Source organism: Triticum urartu, chromosome 4 (genome assembly GCF_003073215.2).
Source record: "Triticum urartu cultivar G1812 chromosome 4, Tu2.1, whole genome shotgun sequence".
Taxonomy (NCBI): domain Eukaryota; kingdom Viridiplantae; phylum Streptophyta; class Magnoliopsida; order Poales; family Poaceae; genus Triticum; species Triticum urartu.
Window position 1 is genome coordinate 27,431,059 of NC_053025.1, and position 12,923 is coordinate 27,443,981.

At 44.9% G+C, this 12,923-nt stretch overlaps 1 pseudogene; it reads left to right on the forward strand.

Moving 5' to 3' along the window:
• The first annotated feature begins 5,169 nt into the window (after positions 1-5,169).
• Positions 5,170-5,816, forward strand: LOC125553460 (annotated as a pseudogene).
• Positions 5,817-12,923: the final 7,107 nt, after the last annotated feature.

A 12,923-nucleotide genomic window follows, 5' to 3' on the forward strand; every position in this document is an offset into this window, starting at 1 on the left:
TGCATCACGTCGATTGAGGAGCGGACCTCTAGGTCTTTCCAGTAGGGTAGGTCCCAAAATATAGATTTCTTCTTCCACATGGGTGCGTGTCCCTCAGCGTCATTCGGAATAGCTAGTCCACCGGGACCCTTTCCAAAGATTACGTAGTGTAAATCATTGACCATAGCAAGCACGTGATCACCGGTGCGCATGTCGGGCTTCTTCCGGTGATCTGCCTCGCCTTTGAAATGCTTGCCTTTATTTCGACATTGATGGTTGGTCGGAAGAAATTGACGATGGCCCAGGTACACACTCTTCCTGCATTTGTCCAGGTATATACTTTCAGTGTCATCTAAACAGTACGTGCATGCGTGGTATCCTTTGTTTGTCTGTCCTGAAAGGTTACTGAGAGCGGGCCAATCGTTGATGGTCACGAACAGCAACGCCTTAAGGTTAAATTCCTCCTATCTGTGCTCATCCCACGTACGTACACAGTTTCCATTCCACAGCTGTAAAAGTTCTTCAACTAATGGCCCTAGGTACACATCAATTTCGTTGCCGGGTTGCTTAGGGCCTTGGATGAGAACTGGCATCATAATGAACTTCCGCTTCATGCACATCCAAGGAGGAAGGTTATACATACATAGAGTCACGGGCCAGGTGCTGTGATTGCTGCTCTGCTCCCCAAAAGGATTAATGCCATCCGCGCTTAAAGCAAACCATACATTCCTTGGGTCCTTTGCAAACTCATCCTGGTACTTTCTCTCGATTTTTCTCCACTGCGACCCGTCAGCGGGTGCTCTCAACTTCTCATCTTTCTTTCGGTTCTCACTGTGCCATCGCATCAACTTGGCATGCTCTTCGTTTCTGAACAGACGTTTCAACCGTGGTATTATAGGAGCATACCACATCACCTTCGCAGGAACCCTCTTCCCGAGGGGCTCGCCGTCAACATCACCAGGGTCATCGCGTCTGATCTTATACCGCAATGCACCGCATACCGGGCATGTGTTCAGATCCTAGTATGCACCGCGGTAGAGGATGCAGTCATTAGGGCATGCATGTATCTTCTCCACCTCCAATCCTAGAGGGCATACGACCTTCTTTGCTGCATATGTACTGTCGGGCAATTCGTTATCCTTTGGAAGCTTCTTCTTCTTCTTCTTCACCAGCTCCCCCCGTTGCAGCATCACCGTATTCAGGGGGCACATAGTTGTCATCGCACTCTTCTTCTTCGCCGTCTTCCATCATAACCTCTATTTCTCCGTGCCTTGTCCAAACATTATAGTGTGGCATGAAACCCTTGTAAAGCAGGTGGGAGTGAAGGATTTTCCGGTTAGAGTAAGACCTCGTATTCCCATATTGAGTGCATGAAAAACACATAAAACCATTCTGCTTGTTTGCCTCAGCCGCATCGAGAAACTCATGCCGCCCTTAATGTACTCGCGGGTGTGTCTGTCACCGTACATCCATTGCCAGTTCATCTGCGTGCATTATATATAATTAAGTGTCCAAATTAATAGAAGTTCATCATCACATTAAAACCAAAGTGCATACATAGTTCTCATCTAACAACATATAGCTCTCCAGAGCATCTAATTAATTAAACCATACATTGAAACTATGTAAAACATTTCAATGCGAAAACAAATGCGATCATAATCGCAACCAAGGTAACAATTGATCCAACGGCATAATGATACCAAGCCTCGGTATGAATGGCATATTTTCTAATCTTTCTAATCTTCAAGCGCATTGCATCCATCTTGATCTTGTGATCATCGACGACATCCGCAACATGCAACTCCAATATCATCTTCTCCTCCTCAATTTTTTTATTTTTTACTTCAACAAATTGTTTTCTTCTTCAACTAAATTTAACCTCTCGACAATAGGGTCGGTTGGCATTTCCGATTCACATACATCCTACATAAATAAAATCTATGTCACGTTGGTCGGCATAATTTTCATAAACAATAAATGAACCAATAGTTATAAAGATAATATATATACCACATCCGAATCATAGACAGGACGAGGACCGACGGGGGCGGATACCAAAACCATCGCACTATATAAGATGTAATAATAAAAGTAAGAAAATAATACAAGTATCTATGTAAACATACAAGTAAGAATATTTTTCCTTTCAGAAAGAAGATAAGAACAAGAGGCTCACCATGATGGTACCGGCGATGAGCTCAGCGCGGGTGATCGACGGCGGTGAAGACGGGAACGGGACGTGACGGACCGCTAAACCTAGACAAATATTATGGAAAATGAAGCTTGAAGATCGAGCTTGGAGAGGAGAAAGCTTAAGTAGTGTGGCTCGGGCATTCCATCGAATACCTTGTGTGCATAGGAGGTGAGCTAGAGCACCACCAAGCCCTCTCCCCCTCGGCCAGAGAAAAACAGAGCACTGGGGTGCTCTGCTCGCGAGCGAGGGGTATATATACGCACCTTATTGGTCCCGGTTGGTGACATGAGCCGGGACTAAAGAGGAGCCTTTGGTCCCGGTTCAAGCCACCAACCGGGACCAATGATGGTGGGCCAGAAGCGAGGCCCATTAGTCCCGGTTCAACCCACCAACCGGAACCAAAAGGTCCAGCTGAATCGGGACCAATGGCCCACGTGGCCCGGCCGGCCCTCTGAGCTCACGCCCACATTGATCCCGGTTCTGGACTGAACCGGGACTAATGGGCTGACCCGACCTAGACCAAGGCCATGTTTTCTACTAGTGAACCATGGATTTGGGTTCACACAAGAAACTTACCGAACCAAAGTTCATGCATGGCTAGCCGGCCGGGGTGGGCGTATGTATATGGAACTCTGGATATTTTATTTCCACAACACTTTTAGCTCCTTTAAATTTCACGATGGGGTCTCCTTTGGGAAAATGGGCGTCATTTGTCACCTCATCGTTACATTTTGGTTTCACTATGTAAATCCCTCGATAAGATGATCGGTTTCATATATTACTGTGGCGAAGCCAAGAGTTTGAAATTGTGATATCAAAATGTTAAATACGGATGTGTTTGGTTTCTGCCACGAAGTAGAATGGCACAGATTGGTTCCGTTCGCAAGACCCATTCACGTGTTTGGATTGTCAAAGGACCGGAATCCACTGATTCCAGGAAATGGCATATTCCTCGTTTATGCGGAACCGAGCAATTCCTCTGAATCGAGCGGACCGGAACAAGTCAGCGCCTCGCGTATCTCCCTCACAACTGGCAGGCACCGGCCGGCGGCCGGCGGCGCCTGAAGGAGACACTCGCCGCTCCCAGCCTCACCGCCGGCACACTCGCCGCTGACGACGGCGGCGACGGCCAGATCGTGGCCGTTCCCTCCCCTTCTCGTCAGATCCATCAAGGTCCGACGGCAGCGGCAGCCAAGCCGGTAGGTCCTCCGCTCACCTTCCCCCACTGCCCCCTCATGGCCGGCCTCGCGTGTGTCCTGCTCGTGGCCGCCCTTTGCTGCTATTGTTGTTGTGTCCCGTGCTGCTACTGCTGTCGCTAGCCAGCCCTTGCGTGCGTCCTGCTCGTGGCCGGCCCTTGCTGCTCATGGCCTGAACTTGTTCCTATTGTTGTGTGTCGTCCTGGTGCTTGTTGTGCTCCCACTGAATTTTATGTTTTGTACGCAGATGACAGAAAAGACATGAAGTTCTACGGCTAAGTGTTGTTGATAGCTGACAGGGCAATATATGTCACTTGTTTTGGGCATTTACAATTGAATGTTTTGCTGTGTGTTGATGGTCTTTTTTACCTCTATATGTGTCTTGTTTGTGTTTGGTGCCAAAGAACAATATATTGTACATAATCACAAGAAAACAAGTGGAGATATGAACAAACCCATTCCGTTCCATCTATAAAACCAAACACACAAATGTAACCATTCCATTCTTTTGAATTGCCCCTACCAAACACAAGGATGAAACTGACCCATTCTAGTGAAATAAAACCATGACATTCCATTCCACTTCATTCCGAAACCAAACACACCCTACATGTGTTTAGATGAATTTTGTGATATTTTTTAGGTGAGTTCTACTGGTTTCGCCAAAGTCATGTGTAGTAAACCGACTCAAGGTTTTGGGGACCGGGCGGTAAATTTGGTTACCGCCCTGTAACCGTGTTTCCCGCTCCCCCACAATAATTATGTGTACCAAGCAGAAAATTCTGAACCTTTTGGAATTTTTAATTTAAACTCCTAACGCCTAGTTAAATAAGGTATGTCTCTAAGTGAAACACATGCATGCATACTCACGTCCTAGTGGTAAGGATTTTCAACCAGCAACTGTTAGTCATCTGTTCCAGGACAGCCTGCGGCACGACCTGCATGTGCGTGGCAGTGGAGCAGGCCTGTTACTGCTGCGGTAGTACTAGTCCAGACAATGTTTTGTGTTAAAAACTTATGTATTCGTGTCTTAGAAAATTTGAATTCAAATTTTAAATTTAAATTTTGCTCTTTTTTTCGGTATTTAGTGGTTACCGTGGTTATCGAGTTTACCGCCCCCCTTGAGAAAAATGTTTCATTCGGAATTCAAAACCTTGAACTGGCTACATAGAACATCCACACATTGCCAATCTTCCACGGTATTAATTAATTTGGAGATTGTGTGGCAGTTTCCGGCAAGGCAGTGCATAGTTTACCTAAACTATGCATGGAAGGGGTGAAGAAACAACTCTGCATGCAGTGTGATCCACTTGTGTGCTCCTATGCAACTCCCCACGACCACCAGCTCATTGTGTATACTCTACTCTGCAAGCCAGATATGCAGTACTTTTACAGCTCAGCGAATCCTTGATACTCTCCTATCCTACTGTGCGAGTGTAGCAGTAGTATATTCCTCGCAGAAAGGTCCACGTGTTACGTACAAAACCACGCGCCGACGGGCTGCATGCATGTTTGTCATGTTTGTCATGACTATCTCTCCGTTTCTACTTCAAACTTTGCTGCTCCATGCTCAAGAATCAAGATGATATTATGTGCTGATGTGTAGTGTATTCTTCACCAGCACGCTAATTAGCAAGGCGTCGTCACATGCTCGGTGAAAACTGTGTACGTGGGGCGCCTTTCCTCGTCATTTCGGTCTATCTTCTCCACGTACGTCCGAAAGCCTCTATAAGTAGGTCATGTTTGCCTGTGAATCTCTGCATTGCAAGCACTGCAGTAACAGTTCTATTCCTAGTTTGTCCCTCGCTTGGTACACAGTACTCCTACACCTCTTCGAAAGAAAGCTCACCTACACCTACCTACGTACGTAGTGCCTCCCCAAAACCGTGACCAAAAATGGCACGGTGCTCCCGCGCCTGTCTCACGCTGCTTCTTCTTGCGTGTTGTGCCCTTGTCCAGAGCTCCTACGGGTCGAGACCGTCTCCCCGGGTGCCGCAGAACCCCGGGGTCCTGTCTCCGGCGATGGTTCACGGCGCCGTCTCCACGGAGGGTGCGACCGATCATCATGGAGCAAACGCTGATGATGGTGGTGGTGCTCCTGCAACTTTGGCGATGGGCGAGGCTGGCGTTGTATCGTCGGAGCAGAGGAAGGGTTCAGGGGCGCCGGTGCTGCAGCAGGCGCTGGGAAGGATGCTGGGCTCAAAGCTGGCGCAGCGGGTGCTGGGAGGGGAGGCAGAGGACTCAGGCGGCCGGCCCGTCGTGCCACTCCAACAACGCACACAATACCTGTGCCCCGCCGGCGCAACACTGACCGGGGCGCTTCTTCTTGCACTAGTCTCCCAGACTCCCAGTTGATTCATTCATCGTTGATGCTTTCATGACACTAGAACTTTCGATCTTGTTCTTTCAAAGCATGTGTCTGGGAGCTAGCTAGTCCGAGTTGATTCATGAGATTTTTTTTTGAAATGGAGGCAAAGATTGCCTCATCTGTTAATTAAGCCGAAAAGAATTGTCTAGTTAATTACGAAAAACTAGATGAAAACTGGAACAACAAGGGCCAACCCACCTCAAAGACTAACACACAGGGCAAAGCCCACCCACGACCAACACCGATGACAATCATGTCGCCCACACGATACAAGGTCCACGCCTTCGAAGCTGCAAATCTCTCAAGGCCGCCACCTCGACATCCACTGCTCCGCTGCGCCCTACGCACTCAACCGACACCGCCTTCCGGGGCCGCCACCCCGACATGCCACCGCTCATTTTCAAGCAGCAACGCCGCACGATGCAGCTACCCGCCGCCCACGCTGCTTAGGGCAGCCGCACGCAGACCACGAACGCCGCACCACATTCGGGGCTGCCGCCCTGACATACCTCCACTCGCCCTCGAGCATCAACGCCGCACAAGACAGCTACCCGCAGCCCATGCTGCGCAGAACAACTACATGCAGACCACGAATGTCGTACCACATCCGGGGCCGCCGTCCCGACGTAAAGTTAGGCCGCCCTATCTGAGACGCATCGACCGGGCCGACACCCTCACCGCCCAAACGGGACAAGAATGCCACCCAACCAATGTCGAGCAAGAGCCCCACCTCATAGAGCTGCAACTCACATTGTTCCCGAGATCGCCATCTCGACGCACAAACAGAAACCACCCGGAGTCCCCGCCCCAACGCCCACTGTTCCCGACGACAAAGAGATTCATGAGACCTCTTTGATTCACTCGTCCTTGACGCTTTCATGTAAATCAACAGTAGCAGCTCTTTCCAATCTTGCTCTTCGAAAAATGTGAACCCTTTCATTGTTATGGTGTCCCTGGAGGGCGCCTCAGGTGTATATATATGCCTCTACGAATACATATATAGGTTCTCTTGGATTCATTTGGACGACCTGGTGGATCTCATCTACGAGTTCAGTCCCTGCGGAACCCGGTGCAGCTGTCGGAGCTGTGCGAGCGGCTGGGGCAGGTGGGTGGGGCGCCCGTCCTGGCAGCCGGTGCCGGGGCTGGCCATCAAGGTCCTGCTGGCTGCTGGGAGAAGGCGCGACGGTGGTGCTGGACGGCCAGAAGGTGCTCCCGGCCAGGGCCACCCAGCTCGGCTTCTCCTACCGCTACCCCTACGTCCGAGATCGATGCGCTCAAGGCCATCGCCAAACAACTCTAGCTAGCCACCTCTTCTATAACTGCATGCTACTGTATTGAGTATTTTTTCTTTCTTTCTATCTAGTCTTTTCCTTTTCTCTCTTGTATAATAATATACTCATATACTAAGATGATAGCACAAAAACAACATCGCATCGAAATGTTTTCTTCTGGAGTACATGGATGCATGCCCTTCTTCAAATGAATGAGTGATCGAGCTGGAGCCAGAGCTAGATGGACGATCGACCGCTTATTTTTTGGCCCACCTTTAATTAGCTATAGCTACTAGTACTAAATTTAGTCAAAAATAGCTAGATGCATCGACGGATCGGCCAGACATACATATATAGACATGCATGCATGTTATTAGCTAGAGGTATATAGGTACGAACTAGAGGAGAATCGAATTGAATCGAATCGAATTAGATGGCGATGAAGAGGAGAAGCTGGGAGACGACGGTGACGTTGTGCCTGTTGTTGTCGTTGCTGCTGCTGGCGACGGTGACTCGTACGGTGATGGCGAATATCAGAGAGGATGTGTACACGAAGGACGACGAGAGACGGCAGGAGGCCCTTCGCCACAACGGCGCCACCGCCCCCTTCGGCTCACACTTGATGGTTGCTCCTCCACCCGACTGGTGATAATGATGATTTTTAATCTACTCACTATATATACTACTCTGGAGGAGTACGTACTAGTTAATTATTAATTGTAAGTAAGCATCTAGATTCTATAATTTATCCTTTTACAATCTAACTAGGTACTATTTTTAATTCAACAAACCCATTTTAAACTGATCAGGTAAAGTTGGTTTCTTATGCTTCACCTGTCAGAAGCAATATGTATATTCAATTATAAAAACAAGGCATTTATAATCAAAATAATTGACAAATGTACATTATGTCTAGAGCTTGACCACTCGAAAAGCCACCAAAAGGTCCTGCGGTACATGCAAGGCAGTGAAGTTGACATGCATTGTGTGGGGTGTGCAGATATTAAGATTTACACGCCAATGCTGCATCTACACCCTCATACGTGAAACTATATATTGTGGAAAATATCCAAAGTAACACTGATGACATCTACAAGCACTACTGCAGAATGGTCCTAACGCGACACATGTATAAGAGACTAATCGATCAAATTGTGTGCAATGCATGAATTATAAACGGCATCGTAACAAAACCGTCACCAGTTAACGAACTTTGTGCGATGGCAGAGATATCAAGCATAATTCAGATTAGAGCCACGTGTGTGATACTTGGCATACAATTGATCCATATAAACTGTTTGTAATTAGTCAAAACGATAAAAACGGTCAGCCAAATCAATGTGTGTGCGATATATAACATACAATTCACTCGGATGAAATGTTTGCGATGAGACAAAACAATAGAAACGGTTAGTCAGTTCAAGGTTTGTGCGATATACGACATACAGTTCACACACATAAACTATTTGCAATGAGCAAAAACAAACACCAATGATTCAGCTTAGCAAAATGTGTATGATACACGACAAGCATATTAGTAATTAGAATTGTATGGGAAGACCAATAATTACACAGACGCTTACTGCTAATAAGCCGTGTGTATTGTAGGCAAACACTTGCTGATATACAATTGTCAGTGATTGATGAAATCATCACCGACTTGTTCCGTAGTTTAGTCTGTGTGCGATGTGATTTGCTCTGTCTGCACGACATATATGCTCTGCCTACAGAACAACAATATATATACTAATAAGAACATGATTGCACAACCAAATTATACATCCAATTACATAAGTGACTATTCACACACGAACACGTCACCGTGTACCCTCGGCGTCGAGCGCGATACGTAAGACACGTCGTCAAAGGAGGCTCACCGGAATTGCGATACGCAAGACAATCCGGTGAGCCCTTTTGAAGACCCGAAACCCCACGTGGCAGGGAGAGACCCCTTCTAGACGCACGGCGGTAATGTGCTACCCTACGTTGGTTTGACCGCCCCAAGGACTTCGTAGATCGAAGCTCTCCAAAGCGAAGAACGCCGATGAACGAGAAGCAGAAAATTAGGGTAGGAGATGAAATTTTGTAGATAAATTTTGCGATTGTGTGTTGTTTTCAATCGGCCGTTACCCCTCATGTATATAAGAGGTGGATGGACTTCCATACAAGGAAATGTTAGAATTCACGTTCAAAATCCTAGTTTGGTTCCAACTAGGAATCCGAACTTTCCAAAACTGTTTGGTTTATAACCTGGAGCACCTTGTGGCTCACTTTTGAGGCAGTAAACGGCCTTCGATGAAAATGTGCCTAAAAGCATATTTACTCGTTTTGATGAGACGAACAACTTTCCTGTTGAACATTTTTTGATTCGATGCCATCTTTAGGGCTAAATCGCTCGCGCAAAACAGGTAATTATTCACGTAACTCATTAGACATAGTCCCATGTGTGTCTGGCCCTGGGCATCATATTTTGCTCACTGTAGGGTCACGCTATGTGGGCTCTAGCTTTTTCATACGACCTCAGATTGGGACAATTTTTATATTAAAATCAATCATTTTGATGATACGAAGACAATTCGTGTAGATCAGTTTTCCATATGAGGCCGTCTTGGAGGCATTATGAGCCAACAATATTCTTGATACAAAATCTCAGTAGTTCGAACACAACTTCGGTCTTAGAGATGAGATCAGATGGATATGGCCCAAATATCAAAATTTCTCCTTTTGACGATATGGAACTTTCTCACTTTGAGCACTTTTTCATTTGAGGTCTTCTTAATTATGTTTTTGAACCATGCCATAATCTGGTGTCAACACATGCCTCCCTATTTTTTGACAAAACTTACGTGCCGAAAAGTTACTATTTGCAATGTATTTTTCCTAAGGATGATTTCAACACTTCATCGACCATTTATATTTCTCAGGGCAATAATTATGTATCGGCCATGTTTATGCTAAGGGCGATAGTTATTTATCGGCCATGTCTTTGCTTAAGACGATAGTCATATATCGGCCGTTGCCTATCTAGGCTTCTTGCCACACACTTGGGTGATACTTTTTTAAAGTATTTGCCATTGAGAGCTTGAGGTAACAATGTGCCTTGTATGGATTCCACCAAATATGTTCATCTTCTATTTTTTACCTTGCACACTCACAAACTCTTCTACTCATTTTAGAAAACTGTATGAACTATCAAACAGCTCTCTTCTCTACCTTCTAGCTACAACTAAACCTTACTAGTAAACGTACACGTGCAACACACGTCTCGAGGAAAGCAACCTATACAATTCATATGGGTATTGAATATCCAAATTCATATGAAAATTAATTAATTTTCATGTAACAGAAGCTCTCTTGGGTGAAATGAAGCTCACTATATATATATGTATTGTTCCCGAGGACAAGGGAGAAGTCTTGCTATTAGTAGTCGTGTGAGTTTGGTATTCGTTCGATATTTTGATAAGATGTATGTTGTCTAGCCTCTAGTGGTGTTATGTGAACGTCGACTACATAACACTTCACCATTATTTGGGCCTAGAGGAAGGGAAGTAATAAGTAGATGATGGGTCGCTAGAGTGACGAAAGCTTAAACCTTAGTTTATGCGTTGCTTCGTAAGGGGCTGATTTGGATCCATATGTTTCATGCTATGGTTAGGTTTACCTTAATACTTTTGTTGTAGTTGCGGATGCTTGCAATAGAGGTTAATCATAAGTGGGATGCTTGTTCAAGTAAGAACAGCACCCTAGCACCGGTCCACCCACATGTCAAATTATCAAAGTACCGAACGCGAATCATATGAACGTGATGAAAACTAGCTTGACGATATTCCCATGTGTCCTCGGGGGCGTTTTTCCTTATATAAGAGTTTGTCCAGGCTTGTCCTTTGCTACAAAAAGTGTTGGGCCACCTTCCTGCGCTTTATTTACTTTTGTTACTCGTTGTTCGTTACAAATTATCTTATCACAAAACTATCTGTTATCACTTATTTCAGTACTTGCAGAGAATACCTTGCTGAAAACCGCTTATCGTTTCCTTCTGCTCCTCGTTGGGTTCGACACTCTTACTTATCGAAAGGACTACGATAGATCCCCTATACTTGTGGGTCATCAAGACTCTTTTCTGGCGCCGTTGCCGGGGAGTGAAGCACCTTTGGTAGGTGGAATTTGGTAAGGAAAAATTTATATAGTGTGCTGAAATTTATTGTCACTTGTTACTATGGAAAGTAATCCTCTGAGGGGCTTGTTTGGGGTATCTTCACCCCGACCAGTAGAGCAAATAGTTGCTCCTCAACCTAATAAACCTATTGAAAATGAAATTCCTTATGAGTATCCTTCGGGTATGATAGAAAAACTGCTAGCTAATCCTTTTACAGGAGATGGAACAAAGCATCCTGATGAACACCTAATATATGTGGATAAAGTTTGTGGATTATTTAAGCTTGCAGGTATACCCGATGATGTTTCTAAGAAGAAGGTCTTCCCTTTATCTTTGAAGGGAGACGCATTGACATGGTATAGGCTATGTGATGATACGAGATCATGGAACTATAGAAGATTGAAATTGGAATTTCATCAAAAGTATTACCCTATGCATCTTGTTCATCGTGATCGCAATTATATATATAATTTTTGGCCTCGTGAAGGAGAAAGCATCGCTCAAGCTTGGGGGAGGCTTAAATCAATGTTATATTCATGCCCCAATCATGAGCTCCCAAGAGAAACAATTCTTCAAAAAATTTATGCTCGGCTTTCTGAAAATAATCGCACCATGCTCGATACTTCTTGTGCTGGCTCTTTCATGATGAAGACTATTGGACTTAGATGGGATTTATTGGATGGAATTAAACGCAACTCTGAAGATTGGGATCTCGACAAAGGTAAGGAGTCAGGTATGACACCTAAATTTGATTGTGTTAAATATTTTATGGATACCGATATTTTCCGTAAGTTTAGCACTAAATATGGACTTGATTCTGAGATAGTAGCTTCTTTCTGTGAATCTTTTGCTACTTATGTTGATCTCCCTAAGGAGAAGTGGTTTAAATATTATCATCCCATAGAAGTAAAAGTAGCTGCCCCTATTAAAGTTCAAGAAAAGACTGTCACTTATAATGATCCTATTGTTCCTACTTGTTATGTTGAGAAACCACCTTTTCCTGTTAGGATAAAGGATCATGCTAAAGCTTCAACTGTGGTTCGTAAAAGCAATATTAAAACATATACACCTCCTGAGAAAGTTAAAGTAGAACCTAATATTGCTATTGTTAAAGATCTCTTGTCTGATAATATTGATGGGCATGTTATTCAGTTCTGCGGTGAAACTGCTAGAATTGCTAAACCTTGTGCTAATGCTAAACATAGACCTGTGGTAGGTGTGCCTGTTATTTCTGTTAAAATAGGAGAACATTGTTATCATGGCTTATGTGATATGGGTGCTAGTGCTAGTGTTATACCTTATGACTTGTATAAAGAAATCAAGCATGAAATTGCACCTGCTGAGTTAGAAGATATTAATGTCACAATTAAACTTGCTAACAGAGATACATTTTAGCAGTGGGAATTGTTAGAGATGTTAAAGTTTTGTGCGGGAAAACTAAATATCATGCTGATTTTCTTGTTCTTAGTTCCCCACAAGATAGCTTTTGTCCCATTATATTTGGTAGACCCTTCTTGAACACTGTTAATGCTAAGATAGACTGCGAAAAGAATGTTGTTACTATTGGCTTGGATGATACGACTCATGAATTTAATTTCTCTAAATTTAGTAAACAACACTGAGGGAGTCCTGGATTAGGGGGTGTCCGGATAGCCGGACTATACCTTCGACCGGACTCCTGGATTATGAAGATACAAGATTGAAGGCTTCGTCCCGTGTCCGGAAGGGACTTTCCTTGGCGTGGAAGGCAAGCTTG